Here is a 13,817-nt window from a genome sequence, read left to right on the forward strand (position 1 = left end):
TCCCACCTACATCACAGAAATTTTAATATTGTTTTTCTCCTGTTGTTGTTTATCTCCTGTCTAGCAGGTTACTTGATTGGACTGCCTGAGGAGCCTGGCCATTCTTTTGTAGTGGTAAAATACTTATTTCATGGGCCAGGTCACAGGCTCACACCTTATTCAAACAGACATATCCTTGAGACAGGATTTGTGAGGAAAGAGACAATGGGGAGGCTTTTCCAGTTTAACCTTGCAGAGAAAGGATTTGGTCAGTTTAGGAATCAAAATGGTTCCAGGTTAGTCTTCCTGTGTTGATCTATGTATGTGCAGTTATGAACATTACCATATATCTAAGACCATAAAATTCCTATCACAGAACTTAATCCGTTCCGGAAGTCCATTCTTAAACCAAAGCGTTCTTAAACCAAGGCGTGCTTTCCCATAGCAGTGAGGGACTCAATTTACAAATGGAACACACTCAACAGGAAGTGGAACATGTTATTATTCCACAGCAAAGTTCACAAACCAAAACACCTACTTCTGCGTTTGCAGCATTTTTAATCCAAGTTGTTCATAAACTAAGCTGTTCTTAAACCAAGGTACCACTTTATGCTCCTGGAGTGCGCAGCCAGTAGAAACGCACGTCTCCCATGTTGACCAATCACCTTGACAATAAACCACAGTTCGAAAGTTGAGAGAAGCATGTTTCCTAACAGGGCACCCAGTTTCTCAACCAGTGGTTTTGCCACCTGTAGCCAAGACAAGGGTTTGGGGAAGCAGGGTGGGGTGGGGGTAGAAGCGATACAATAACCTGTTTTGTCTAATTTATTCTAAGATACCTTGTGTGCTTGACAGGAACTTTGAGCATCCTGCAAACGTCTTAGCAAACAAAGCTAGCAATGTGTGGCTTTGGTTAAGATTGAAATTAGGAGGTTACAGGGCAAAAGTTATATGGCAAAAAATTCAACAAAGGGGTATAAATCCAGGGCCACATTCCTACAGGGTTTAAATCTTCCAGGGTCTATAGTCATTGCATATTTTATTCTCTCGTCGGGTTTTCAGTAATTGCAGCTGCAGTTTTACCTCTGCAAACATTGCAGGTTGCTTCTTTCTCAGTAAAGTCTCCAGCATGTGTGACTATTTTTAAACAGGCCTTTGTGGTAACTAACTTGGCAACTTTCCAGGGTTTTTTCATGTGTTATGAAAGTGTTCATAGTGTTTGCACCTCCGTGAAAGTCATCAGAGATGGAAAGATAACACGGGTGAAGGTGAATAGATCCTCTGCAAAGATAAGTGCATTTGCTCATCTTTTCCATGCCCGTAGCTGGGTTTTTCACACGCAAGCATTTATGCTTGTTAATTAAGGTAGCTAGATGCATGTTAGTTTAGGGGCTTGCTCTTATTGCCTCTTTATTGTGAAAAATCATGGGAAATCTCCTTTTTCAGAATTATATGTGTAAAGAACAGTATGCAAGAAGGATTGTTTAAAAAATAACATAATTAAAATAATTGATAATGTAAATTTAAAAGAAATAATTACCGTATTTTTCGCTCCATAGGGTGCACCGGACCATAGGGTGCACCTAGTTTTTAGGGGGGGAATTATTTTTCCCCTCCCCAGCCCCAAAGAGCAAAGAAGCCAAGAAAGCCAACATCCATCCCGCTGGCTGTCTTGGCTTCCTCTTTAGCCACGCACAACCTCTCCAGCCGGGAGAGGCTGTGAGCGGCTTCGTTTTTAGCCGTGGGGCTGGGGCTGGGGTAGGGGAAGCCCGAGCTTCTCCCGACCCCAGCCCCCAGAACAGGTCCGGGAGTGGAGGCAAGGTTGCGCAGCCTTGCTGCCGCTCCCGGAGCTTGCGGGCTGGGGGAGCGCTCCGAAGGTTTGCGGATAGCTGTCTGAAGCCAGGCTTCAGGCTGCAGGCTGCTATCCGCAAGCGGGCACTCCCGCCGCGCTCCGAAGGCTTGCGGAAGACGCACACACATTCCCCTTCATTTTTGCAGGGGGAAAAGTGCATCCTATAGAGCGAAAAATACAGTATATTGCCCTTCCATAAAAATACAGCAAAGCAGTACGCAACAAAAAAACAAAACATTACAATAAGATAAATTAAAGCATCGGTAACTACTGGTTGACAAAAACAGTTTCGTCTTTTAAACTCCCGTCTAAATAATAGTTTTCAAAAGGTGCCTCAGAAATGGCAAGGATGATTTCTGCTGGACCTCTGTGGGCGAGGAGTTCTACAAGGGAGGGTCTGTCACACTAAAGGCTTGTTCCTTGGGAGAAGCGGACCTAAATTCAAGCACAGGGGGCAGGGGCAACATCGGGGTATGTGTGAAAGGCCCCCCCATCTTTCTTTGGAGGGGGCCAGGCAACCTCAATATTCTGCTGCCTATGGCGGACCTCGCTGGGCCTACGTGCGGCTGCTGGGGAAAGAGGCCCTGGCTCTTCCCAATGTTGTGCATGTGGCACTTGGGGCGCGCGGCTTGCACGGAGCTTGCGGTGGTCAAGCCACTTGGCATGCGCAGCCCACAGGGAGCATGGCGTAGAAACAGAACTGTCTTCAATTAATGGAAACCTTTAAAATGCCTTTGTCAATTCTGCTCTCTGCTTGGGGCAGCGGTGCCTGCAGGACTGCAAAATATAGACCATAACTAGTGTAAAAAGATCCAAAGGACTATCCAGGCAAATGGCTTGCGCAGGGAGGAAAGAACCATAGAGCCGTTATCAGCTGAGCCTCCGTGTTTCATATTTCAAGACTTGGAATGTGAGGCACGTTAAATGGTAATGATTACCTATTGAAGAATTATTTAAGAAGCCTTACATTATTAAATGAACCCACTGTATATTAATAACGGGAGGTGAACTAACAAAATAAAAATGATGGCTTACTCAAGAAAATAACGCTTCACATTTTCTCTTATCTTCATACTAAACACCCTCTTTTGTTTTTTTTAAATAGATTTTATTAAGGTTTATAGAGAAAAATAACCAAACCAAGACTTTTATACAAAAAACCCAGAAAGGTGTGGCGTGGCGGGGGGGGGGGGGCGGGCAGGAATAGAGAAGGAAAAAGAAATAATAACAAAAAGAACATGCAGACACAGAAATGTTAAGTATAATGGTTTAATTGACCCCGAAATGAGAATGCCTAAATGTGTATTGGTGAAATGGTTTAACATGGGTATTTTCCATGGGACTACTGTATATTAAAGCCAATGAGAGCCCTCTCAGCTGATCGTTCTCTACTAGCTTACATGGGAGTATTGCAATGGTCCATATAGTTGCAGGCTCATTTCCCCAAACACTGCCTTCAAATTTTCTGTATCCAGGTCCCTGCATCTCCTACCTTTGCAGGCCAATGTTGGCAGGTGGACAGTCTTCCTCTGTCCATTTTCCTCTGAAATCAAACCATGCCACCAAAGGCACAGCATGGAATATTTCAACTGGAATAGGGCTGGTGGATGCGGCTTGGCCAAAACAGTCTTGTTAGGCCTGTGGGTCAGTGGTTCCCCACTGCTGGGTCAAGATGCCTGCTTTCCTTGCTCAGCCCCCCTTCCCCTAGAAGCTTCTCCATGCAAACAAACACGGCCAGGGTCGTGATCTTTGGTCTGCCACTATGATATTACTGTGAAAGTCCTTGAGTGTCAGCAGCCGGAGTCAGGAGCAAGTCAGCAGTAAAAACACCAGTGTCTGGGAACTTAACTCTTTATTCAAAGCAACCAAAACAGTGCAGGCCTGGAGATCCCAGCACCTCTTTCCAGTAAGTCTTGCCCCAGTGGAGCAGTTGCAAGGAGCCTTCCCAACGCTTCCTAAGACTCCCCCCCCCCCCCGTCCTTCCCAAGCAATCTCAGGCTCCTTCATCTTTTTGCTCTGCCCTCGTTTCTTCGCGTGTTCTGGGAGACCAGGGCAGAGGCGAGCTGTTTGCAGCCGGAGGGGGAGACTCCCTGATTTCTTCAGCCGCTTCTCGGTCTCCTGGCCTCCGTCCTCATTTGCCTCTGAGTGAGGACTTCTCCATTCCCCAGCCTCTTCCTGCTCACTAAGCCCTGTTTACCTCTTCTGACACCTCCTTCTCCCAGTCTGCCCCCTCTTCTCCCTCTGACCACTAACTGTCACCTCTTGGCTCTGAGCCTTCTTCCCCTGGGGGTTCCCTTGGGGATTCCCCAGCTGCCCCCCCCTCCTCCTCTGCATCCAACCAGTCCATGACATTGATGCCTCTTTAGTTTATTGGCAGCTGTTCCAGCCAATCTGTTGTGTCTTCTGTGTAGCCATCTGTTGGTGTCATGAGGACAATGGGTTGACCTACACAGTCCTCAGTCTCATGTCTTGAGGAGCACATCATCCACATATGGGTATTCTGAGATGAGGGTGCCAGGTGCACTGGGTTACCATAGCAACACCAGTGAGTGTATGACTTGCTGAGTCATTTGCCCTCCCATTGGTTCAGTAAATATGCCTATGTGTAGGTATAATAGTCTCCAGGGCATTGCTTTCCTTATGTGCGTCCTCTCCTGTTGTCCCTGTCCTGCTTCAGGCCCTTTTGCTATCCTGTTTGCTGTCAGGATCTGACTCTGAATCTGGGAGAGTCAGGGGAAGAGGCTGCACAATTTACACAGCATTAGCTAGCATGTTGATAGTGTTAGTGGCTCTCTTTGTATATATGTATCTTTACTTCAAAGGCCAGAAGAACCGCATCTAGGAGATAGCAGTGCTTAGTTTTATCTTGTGTCTGGAGACATTAAAGACTTTGCTACTTTGAACTGTGTGGGAAAGGAGTTTCCCCTTAACCAGAAACTCTGGAAGAAGCTGTCTGCTGGGAGCAGGAAATCTCTGAGGACTCTGCTGATATGAGGGGTGGTGAACTACCAGCTGACTTCCACAAGTCACCAGCACTAGCCCCCTTTCCTGCCTTCAGTTCAGACTCCCTTTTGCATATCCTTAACAGCTGTCAGGGATGTGGCTGAATTGAACACCTGGGAAGAGACAGTCTCTGGAGATGAAGGAATGCCTGTACAAAGGGAGACAGAGTCTGACTCTGGAAGCGAGAGATCGCAGCCACAGTCAGAGCAGGAGTGGGGTAGTTCGGGCCCCCCCCCCTTTATCAAGCGTTCCCAGACTTGGAGAGCTCACAGACAGAGGAAGGGGAGGAGATAGAAGACATCGAGGGGGTTGCTATGCAACCAGGAGGGAGACAGCATTTGGAGGAATTGTCATTTGATAGCGGGGGGGGGGGGTGTTCACGCACCTTCTCCTCGAACCAGAAAAGCCAAAAGGGTTAAGATGCAATGGAAGTACAACAGAGGAAGGACTGGACTTTGGTGCCCTACATGTTGTGATAGGGGCGGAGACTCAGAGTGACCAACTTTTAGCTAATGGCGGCAGGATTACATCTCCGGATGTAAATTGTAAATAAACGTACATAAAACTGTCAGAGACTTGCTTGCCTGCCTGAGATCATTACAGCAGCCCAGGGATTCTCCTTCACAGAAGATACAGCTTGTAACCAACCTTCAAGCAGATGTGACAGTCCATGTCTACCAATACACTGGCACAGGCACAGGCAAGCTCGGCCCTCCAGATGTTTTGAGACTACAGTTCCCATCATCCCTGACCACTGGTCCTGTTAGCTAGGGATGATGGGAGTTGTAGTCCCAAAACATCTGGAGGGCTGAGTTTACTTATGCCTGCTCTGGCAGATCTGCCAGTGAAGGCCAGGTTCCCTGGCACTAGGTTGGAAGTTCCTCACAGCAAAGCTCTCCTCAAATACATCTTTTAGCTCCATGAGTGAATGAGTGAGCTGCATTCAGGGACACAACTGAGGTGGAGGCCAACCTTTTCCCTTAGCATTGGAAGAGCCCAGAATTTGAAAATATAAGCTTATCTCTGTCTTCATAACCTTGCCTGTTTATGTGCAGGACTCTATCCTCCTGAAGCATGATGGGTTGCTGGGAAGTGGCCTTTAAAAATATATAAAGTTTTGTCAGCAGTGGGTCTGATATTATCAGCTTTCTTACTGTCAACTCAGTTACTGCTTAAGTATCAGCTGATGATATCCAGTTGTTCCTTCAACAACTGTGTTTCACTGGTGTTTTAGTTGAACATCCAGGCTTGACATCACCGAAACAGCTGTTTGATGGTAAATCTGTCATCCTAGAGACCTGTTGTTGCTGCTGCTTCTAATGCACAAGACCCCAGGAAAGGATTTCTTTAGCTCTTTTGTGCATGCCTAAGTCCAAGTAACGTGGAGGGTGGGGAGAGATCATAGAAATTTTGCGCCATCTGCTTCATAGACTAAGTGTGCAGCTGTTCAGCTAATGGCAGTCTTGTGGAGTTGCTCTACTAGATTGAATTCAAAACCCCTTGCCTACAGTGGGAGGAAAGTGGCTGTGAGGAAAGCATCTTCTTCAAGGCCATTTCCTCCTCTCTGCAATCCCTGAAAAGGAGAGGGTGTCCTTTGCAGCTAACCTGGAAAAGTTTCTGTCCCACATTAATGCCAGAGTAAACCTCTTGGGATTTCTAGAGCTGTGCTCAGGGTTGAACCATTGTAGTTAATGGACCTAAGTTACTTATGCCCATTGTTTTCAGTAGGTCTGCTTTGAGCAGGACTAACATTAGATGCAACCACTGATTTCTGCCCTGGGGACAGTGAGTCTGTTGATGGATATTTGTGGGTCTACTTTTGAATTTCACTTTGTTGGATCGAAATTGAATGTAGCTGAACCTAGTAGGGCTTGTATTTTGTGCCAAATTTAACCGTCACAGATGTAAGCCATTCTGGCAAAGGAAGAATCAAGAATGCGCTTTAACGCTCCCAGTTGTTCCTTTGCAACTGTTACTATACTGTACCTGCCTCACACCTGATGTCATATAGATGGTCCTTGGGGGGAAACTGGAACTGCTGGCTGGTCTAATTTGAGCCACAGACCAGAGATTCCTCAACTGTGAGTTGAAGCTGGTAGACCTAGTTTTCAGGTACATTTGGAAATGTTTGTTGTGTCTTTCCTGTGGCCTTGGGCACATTCTCTCACCCTCAGCCTTACTGCTGCAACATTGGGATAACAACTCAAACCTACCTTACATGGTGGCTATATGATCCCTGGGATAATGTACAGGAAGTGCTTTGAACGCTCAAAAATAACACAAATGCTGCTGGTGGTGGTGTTAACATCAGAATCATTAGGTGTGTACATGGAATGCTTTACCCAGGAAAGACTACCTGGCACCAGCTTTTACATGCTTTTGGCACCAGGTCAAGACATACCTTTTCTCCCAGCATTTTGACTGATTGTGATAACACCTGGAGTGGGGGGGGGGTGGATCTGGATGTGTGTCTTTGGGAGGAGGGGGGTATTGTTTATCATTTAACTTTATGGTTGCTTTTCAGTTGTGCTTGTAAGTTGCCTAGAAATGCTTTGTATTTGGCAACATATACCGTATTTTTCGCTCTATAGGACGCACTTTTCCCCCTCCAAAAATTAAGGGGAAATGCGTGTGCGTCCTATAGAGCGAATGCAGGCTGTGCAGCTAAGCCCAAAGCCAGAACAGGGAGACGGAGTGCTGCGCAGTGCTCTGTCTCGCTGTTCTAGCTTGGGGTTAGCTGCGCAAAGCCTCCGCTTCACCCCGCTGCCCTGCGGAGGCTACGAAGGCTGTCCCCGCAGCCAGAACAGCGAGACGGAGGATATGAAGGCTGTACGAAGGTGGGGGGAAGGCTGCAACGCCAGTCCCACAAGCTCTGGGGGCAGCGGGAAGGCGCGCGACTCCTTCGCGCTGCTCCCTGACCTGGTTTGGAGGCTGGCGATGGGGGAAAGCAGCACTTCCCCCCGCCAGCCCCAAAGAGCAGGTCGAAAGGAACCCAAAGCCTCCGGAGCCCAGAGGGAACTCCCGCTGGGCTCCGGAGGCTTCGGGTAAACGCACCTTGAACGCAGAGAATGCACCTTGTTTTAGAGGGGGAGAACAAGGGAAAAATTTTTTTCCTGTTCTCCCCCTCCTATGGTCCGGTGCGTCCTATAGAGTGAAAAATACAGTAAGTAATAATAATAGTATCTTACAGAGTGAAAGAGGACAGATCACTGTCCCAAGGAGCTTGCAATCTAAAATTCATTACAAGAGAAACGATAGCGGAAGGGAGCTTAGTAGAGGCAGGGGTAAACAGGCAAGCGATATACAGTTGTTTTGGTTGCAGGTAGGGGCTGAGTTACAGATCAGGGTAACAAAGTAGTTGGGCAAAGGCTCAAGGGTATGTCATTAGCAAGTGAATTTTCTGCAGTGTAACATGTTAAATCTTCTCTTGCAGAGCTACGTTGCTTCATGCAACTTCTTTAGACTCCCAGAAATCTCCAGTTGTGACATGGATATAGTGAACTACTACGTTTTTTGATCACTTCAATTCAGTCCCTTGCTCTGAACTCTTCAGCAGGTAAGTTGTTTCTTAAAGTTCTGACGCAGTTTATTCAGATGTGATGCTCCTGAGAGGAGCTCTGTATTTGTGCCGGGACAGCCCAACTCTGTAAGCAGCAGAATTCTGTCTTGGGGGTCCCAGGAAAATGATAATCCTCTCGGGGGCACCATTTTCCACCTGCCCCCAAACCTTTGGACATGATGGCCTGTAGTGTGCAAGCAGCTGTCCTGATTGCAGCCCTTCTTGCAAGCACGTACAGAGGTACCTCGGGTTAAGTACTTAATTCGTTCTGGAGGTCCATTCTTAACCTGGAACTGTTCTTAACCTGAAGCACCACTTTAGCTAATGGGGCCTCCTGCTGCTGCTGCCGCGCCACCGCCGCGCAATTTCTGTTCTCGTCCTGAAGCAAAGTTCTTAACCCGAGGTACTATTTCTGGGTTAGTGGAGTCTGTAACCTGAAGCGTATGTAACCTGAAGCGTCTGTAACCCAAGGTACCACTGTAAATGGAATGAATTTATCTATTTTTTTCTTTCTGCCTTTGTATTCTACCCAATAACAACATGTCATCTGGGTGGCTTACAGGAAATGACAAATTCATTCCCCATAAAATAAAAGCAATAGTCCTAAAATCTTAAGGGCAGCATAAAGCCAGCGGCAGAGTGACAGTCTCTTCCCTTCAGAATTGGAAAAGGAGCTGCAGCCAGGAGAAAATAGAATGGCAAAATGCATTGTGCGGCCGCCGAGACCATATAACACCGGTCTTGAAAGACCTACATTGGCTCCCAGTACGTTTCCGAGCACAATTCAAAGTGTTGGTGCTGACCTTTAAAGCCCTAAACGGCCTCGGTCCAGTATACCTGAAGGAGCGTCTCCACCCCCATCGTTCAGCCCGGACACTGAGGTCCAGCACTGAGGGCCTTCTGGCGGTTCCCTCACTGCGAGAGGTTACAGGGAACCAGGCAGAGGGCCTTCTCGGTAGTGGTGCCCGCCCTGTGGAACGTCCTCCCATCAGATGTCAAAGCGATAAACAACTACCTGACATTCAGAAGACATCTGAAGGCAGCCCTGTTCAGGGAAGTTTTTAATATGTGACATTTTAGTGTATTTTTCATCTTTGTTGGAAGCCGCCCAGAGTGACTGGGGAAACCCAGCCAGATGGATGGGGTACAAATAATAAATTATTATTATTATTATTATTATCCAGCAGCAGAATATCAAGAGCCAGCCTGCGTGGTTGAAAGGAAGGTCCAGGATGTAGCCTGACTTTCAAAAATGCCTCAGCTCCTGCTTTTGAGCTAGCAGGACACACCTGCACAACTCGTGACTCACCATGCTGAGCAGATACAGCAAATGCACGATGCCTGCTAGTAAATCTGTTTTGGCTCTTTTCCTGGGGCTGCATATGTGTGTGTTGGCAGGGCACGGTATATGTCACTGGGGGGCTGTATCCGTCTTGATGGGTCACAAGTTGGGCGGACCTGCATTAGGGAATGGCAGAATGAACACTTTTGTGTGGTTTGCTGCCCCTCAATCTCTGCCTCAGACCTGACCTCTGTGTCTGTAGGTATAGGGCAGTATGCAAATTACAACAACAACAACAACACTGATGTAAACATTTACTACTGTTGTGAATGGAGGTATGCCAAAAAAAGGAAGAAGAATAAAATGTCAGATAATTTTCTTTTTTGCCCTGCCCCATTCTACAGATTCTCTAAAAATTCTGCACCGGGTGGTTTTTTCTTTCTTTTTCTGGCTACCCCACTACACTACGCCAACATGATTTGGGGTGTTGTGGGTCATGCAGCTTGGCTGGATGCTGACACGGTGGTTTCTGCTTCTGCTGCTAAACAGTCTCACTCCCCCAAAAAACTGTTGGAAAATATATTCTCCACCCCTCTCGCCCACAAATTCCCTGAGAATATTAATCAAAGTAACACCCTCAATTTCACTACCGAAATAGTAGGATAGATAATTTGGGGAGACAATTTTCTCTCACCTCTAGCATGAATGCCTTGGCCAGTGGAGCACAGCTAATTTTTTATTTTATTTTTTTAAAGCAGAATAGAGGCTGCTTTGGATAACAAATGCAGTACTTTACACTTTAAGAAAAGATTCTTTTTGTTGCCCGAGCGACTTTGGTTCCTGAAACCAGCTCCATATTTCTCATAGTTTTCATGAGCAGTGCAAACCTAACAGGGCTTAGTTGTTGTTTTCAAAGGTTTCTTGGTGTTCGTCTGCTTCATGATGTAACTTCCTAAAACATGTGTATGTTTGCATGTCTTTGCCTTGAGCAGAGTGTGACACAGAATTATGTGTAGTGACCCTAGACTCTATTTTCTGTTCCAGTTCTAAACTGTGGCAATCTACAACCTATTCTCAAAGGGCGGAATTCATTGTCACACTATTACAATTGTTCCATCAGTGCATGCGTTTTAGCTTGCCAGGTGAAACTCTTCAAGGCTGGGGAAACCCAGCCAGATTGGCGGGGTATAAATAAAAAAAATATAATTATAAGAGAGTTTCACTTGCCATTACTGATATTTTTAATTAAGAAATCCCTGTAAGTTTCCAACAGTTGCCTGGACCCTAGCTGGAAAACTTCTAAGCTAAAATGGCATTTTCACAGTAAGAGATAAATGGCCTTGACTTACTAAGAGTTCCAAGGCTGCACTGACACAATACACCCATTATTATGCCACTTTAACAGCCATGGCTTCCCTCAAATAACTCTGGGAACTGTAGTTGGTTGTGGCTGCTGAAAGTTGTTCCCCGAGTTCCATAGGAATTCCCCCAATTCCCCGAGTTCCATAGGAAGAGAGATTGATTGTAGCTCTGTGAGGTGCTTGATAGTGTTCTGGATGTTTGGTGTGGGTGCAGCCTAAATCCCGAGGGGCTCTGTGCTCAGAGAAGGGTCCCCTCCTCTTGCAGGGTATGGACAATGGGAGACGGGGCTTTCAAGGGACACAAGGGGCAGCGTGTTTGACCCTGTGCTCTGGATAATACTGAAATGGTTGTCCTCTAAAAAATACATGCATACAGTTTGCTATTTTCCCTTCTTAGATACACACAAGCGAGAACCCCAGTTCTCGGTCTCTTTTGTGTGTTTTAAAAAGAAGGGCACCAATTTACACATGCATGCTTTCCACAACTGATGTGGCATATGCACGTCAATGCTGTTTTGTTTCTCCCCCTCCACCCCATACTTTGCTGCAACACAGCGCAGAAAGATAGAGAGTTGCCTGGTTACCTAGGCGATGTGAGACTTCTCTCTCTCTTCCTGCACTGCTCTGCAGGCTGAGGGGCTTCCTTTTTGCCATCTGCAGAGGGGGTGGGGAGTTACTGGGATTGCTTGCCAGCCTATCAGACCCCCCCCCCCCTTTTCTGGCTTCCACAACAGGAAGCATTGCATTTGTTAATGTTTCACTAGGCTTAGGAGCAAGAGAAATGGGAGACCTTTGGAGTGTGGCTCTGGGAAGCAGAGGAGTTGCAAACACTCTTGCTGCGCTTCAGCCAGACATTTGGCAGCCTGGGGAGGGGGGAAAAGTGAGGGTGTTGTGGGAGAAGCCTGTGCACTGGGATGGGGGCAGGGAGCCATGAGGGAGGGGAGAAGAGACATAAGGTGGAAGGCCAGACTGGGTGTCCTGTCCTGACGTTGTTGTTAGCATCTGTCCGTCTCAGGAAACAATGGAGTGTGCCTCCAGGGATGAAGTTGAATCACTGTTTGCAGCACCAAAGTGACAAGCCTGGGCAGTGTGTCTGGAGGTCCTGGGCTGCCCAGATGACAAGACCCCCCCCCCACACACACACACATACACACTTGGCCTTGCTGACATGGTTCAAAGGAAAGCAATGCAAGGCCTTTGGCACCAGTTTGGTGGCAGGAGTTGTGTCGGGCTTACTCCTTAGCCTTTTCTTCTCCCAAAGATGTCCCACGGATTTCCTCTTGGGGTTTACTCCTGAAGCCTTTCTCTCATGAATGAGTATGGCTACAAGGTAGCAGAGGTTTAGGATGAGTTTTCCTTCTCCTAGATGGGCCACCTCCCCAGGTAGATGACCCCCATCTGCCCCTCACTTCCCTCTAGAGCACATGCAGAAAGCGCCCTCTTTACCGTTCGACCAACATTTGTCTCATCCGCTCAATTCGCGGGTTTCTGCAGTCTCAGTAGTGGGTTTTATTTTCTAAACCGTAGCTCATTTTCTGTGATACTGCTGCATCAAAATTGTGTTTATGGTTGCTTTTATTTTAAGCTTCTTTGAGGGTCATATGGCGGGTTAAGAGGCCTATAAATTTACATATAAAGTGGGTGGGTGTCCAAAATTTATACTGCTTAATATGAAAAAAAAATTATTGATGAAAGCAGATATTTAAAATATTCAAAAGGTGATTAAAATCAACAGTAGCTAGCACAAAATAAAACATGTAAACTCCATATGACTGCATGGGCATGCTCAGAAGCGATGTCTGTGACGAGTATGGGCGGAACCAGCGCATAGGAGGTTCCTGCCTGATGTCAATAAGCAGTAAGTTCCGAAGTGCAGATGCTGCTACATTAAAATATTGACTTCCTACAAGCATGGAATGAATATTATGTGGCACCGTAAGTGTGCCAGTTTTTGCATTGCTGGGGCTTGGGCTAGATGACCAGTGGAGCTCAACTGTGATTCCATGTTTCTGTTAAAGTGGTCAAGTGGGCATGTCTGAGGTAAGGCAATCCCTCAGGTAAACTGGTTGCTTTATATACGCCTTCGACTTGGCCTGTTATCAAATGGGCATCCAGTTCAGATCTCTTGAGTAGAGGTGTTATATGATGACAGGGTCTCATTCTGCCCTAGCGGGACTTCTTGCACTGCCTTCTGCTGACACATCACATTAGTTGAATCTGGCCCAGAAGACTCACACACTCAGTATACACTCGAGATACCGTACATTAAAATGTACTCTTCATTTTCTCAGTGCTGAGAGCCTATAACAATTCAAGTTTATATCATTTCTCATGTTGAAAGGTGTGGGTTTTTCAGTGGGTCTCAGTTGCTTCAAAGGCATCCTTCCAGTAGAGGGAGGCATTTCCACAAGAAAACCCTAAACCTGATATCTGGAGATCATTAGCATAAGAACACAAGAGCCTGATGGATCAGGCCCATGGCCCACCTAGTCCAGCATCCTGTGCTCACGGTGGCTGACCAGACCAGCAGGCAAAATCTGAGCACAAGAGCAGCACTCTTCCCCTCCTGTGGTTTCCAGCCACGGGGATTCAGAAACATGGCTGCCTCAAACTATGGAGGCAGACCAGAGCCATCACAGCTGGTAGCCAGCCTTAGCCCTCTCCTCTAAGAACTGCTCTCATCTTCCTTTAAAGCCATAAGTGTACATGCAGTCCAGATTGCTCATACTTGAAAACAAAACAAGGAGACATTTTTCCTGGAAGCAAAAGGACAGGATGTGC

The 13,817-nt window shown here is 46.8% G+C and overlaps 1 protein-coding gene across 3 annotated transcripts in view; it reads left to right on the plus strand.

Annotated features, from left to right (window-relative positions):
• Nucleotides 1–13,817, plus strand: part of PRR5 (proline rich 5) — a 70,497-nt gene that overhangs the window by 12,948 nt on the left and 43,732 nt on the right. For 2 of the 3 annotated variants that reach the window (XM_081005645.1, XM_081005647.1), the window contains exon 2: nt 8,270–8,390. The gene's annotated coding sequence lies outside the window, so the exon portion shown is untranslated. Of the gene's footprint in view, nt 1–8,267; nt 8,391–13,817 lie in introns of those variants that run through there. The other variant, XM_081005646.1, reaches the window with a different exon arrangement.

The sequence above is a fragment of the Podarcis pityusensis genome (genome assembly GCF_964106645.2).
Source record: "Podarcis pityusensis genome assembly, chromosome: 5".
In the NCBI taxonomy this organism is placed as follows: Eukaryota; Metazoa; Chordata; class Lepidosauria; order Squamata; family Lacertidae; genus Podarcis; species Podarcis pityusensis.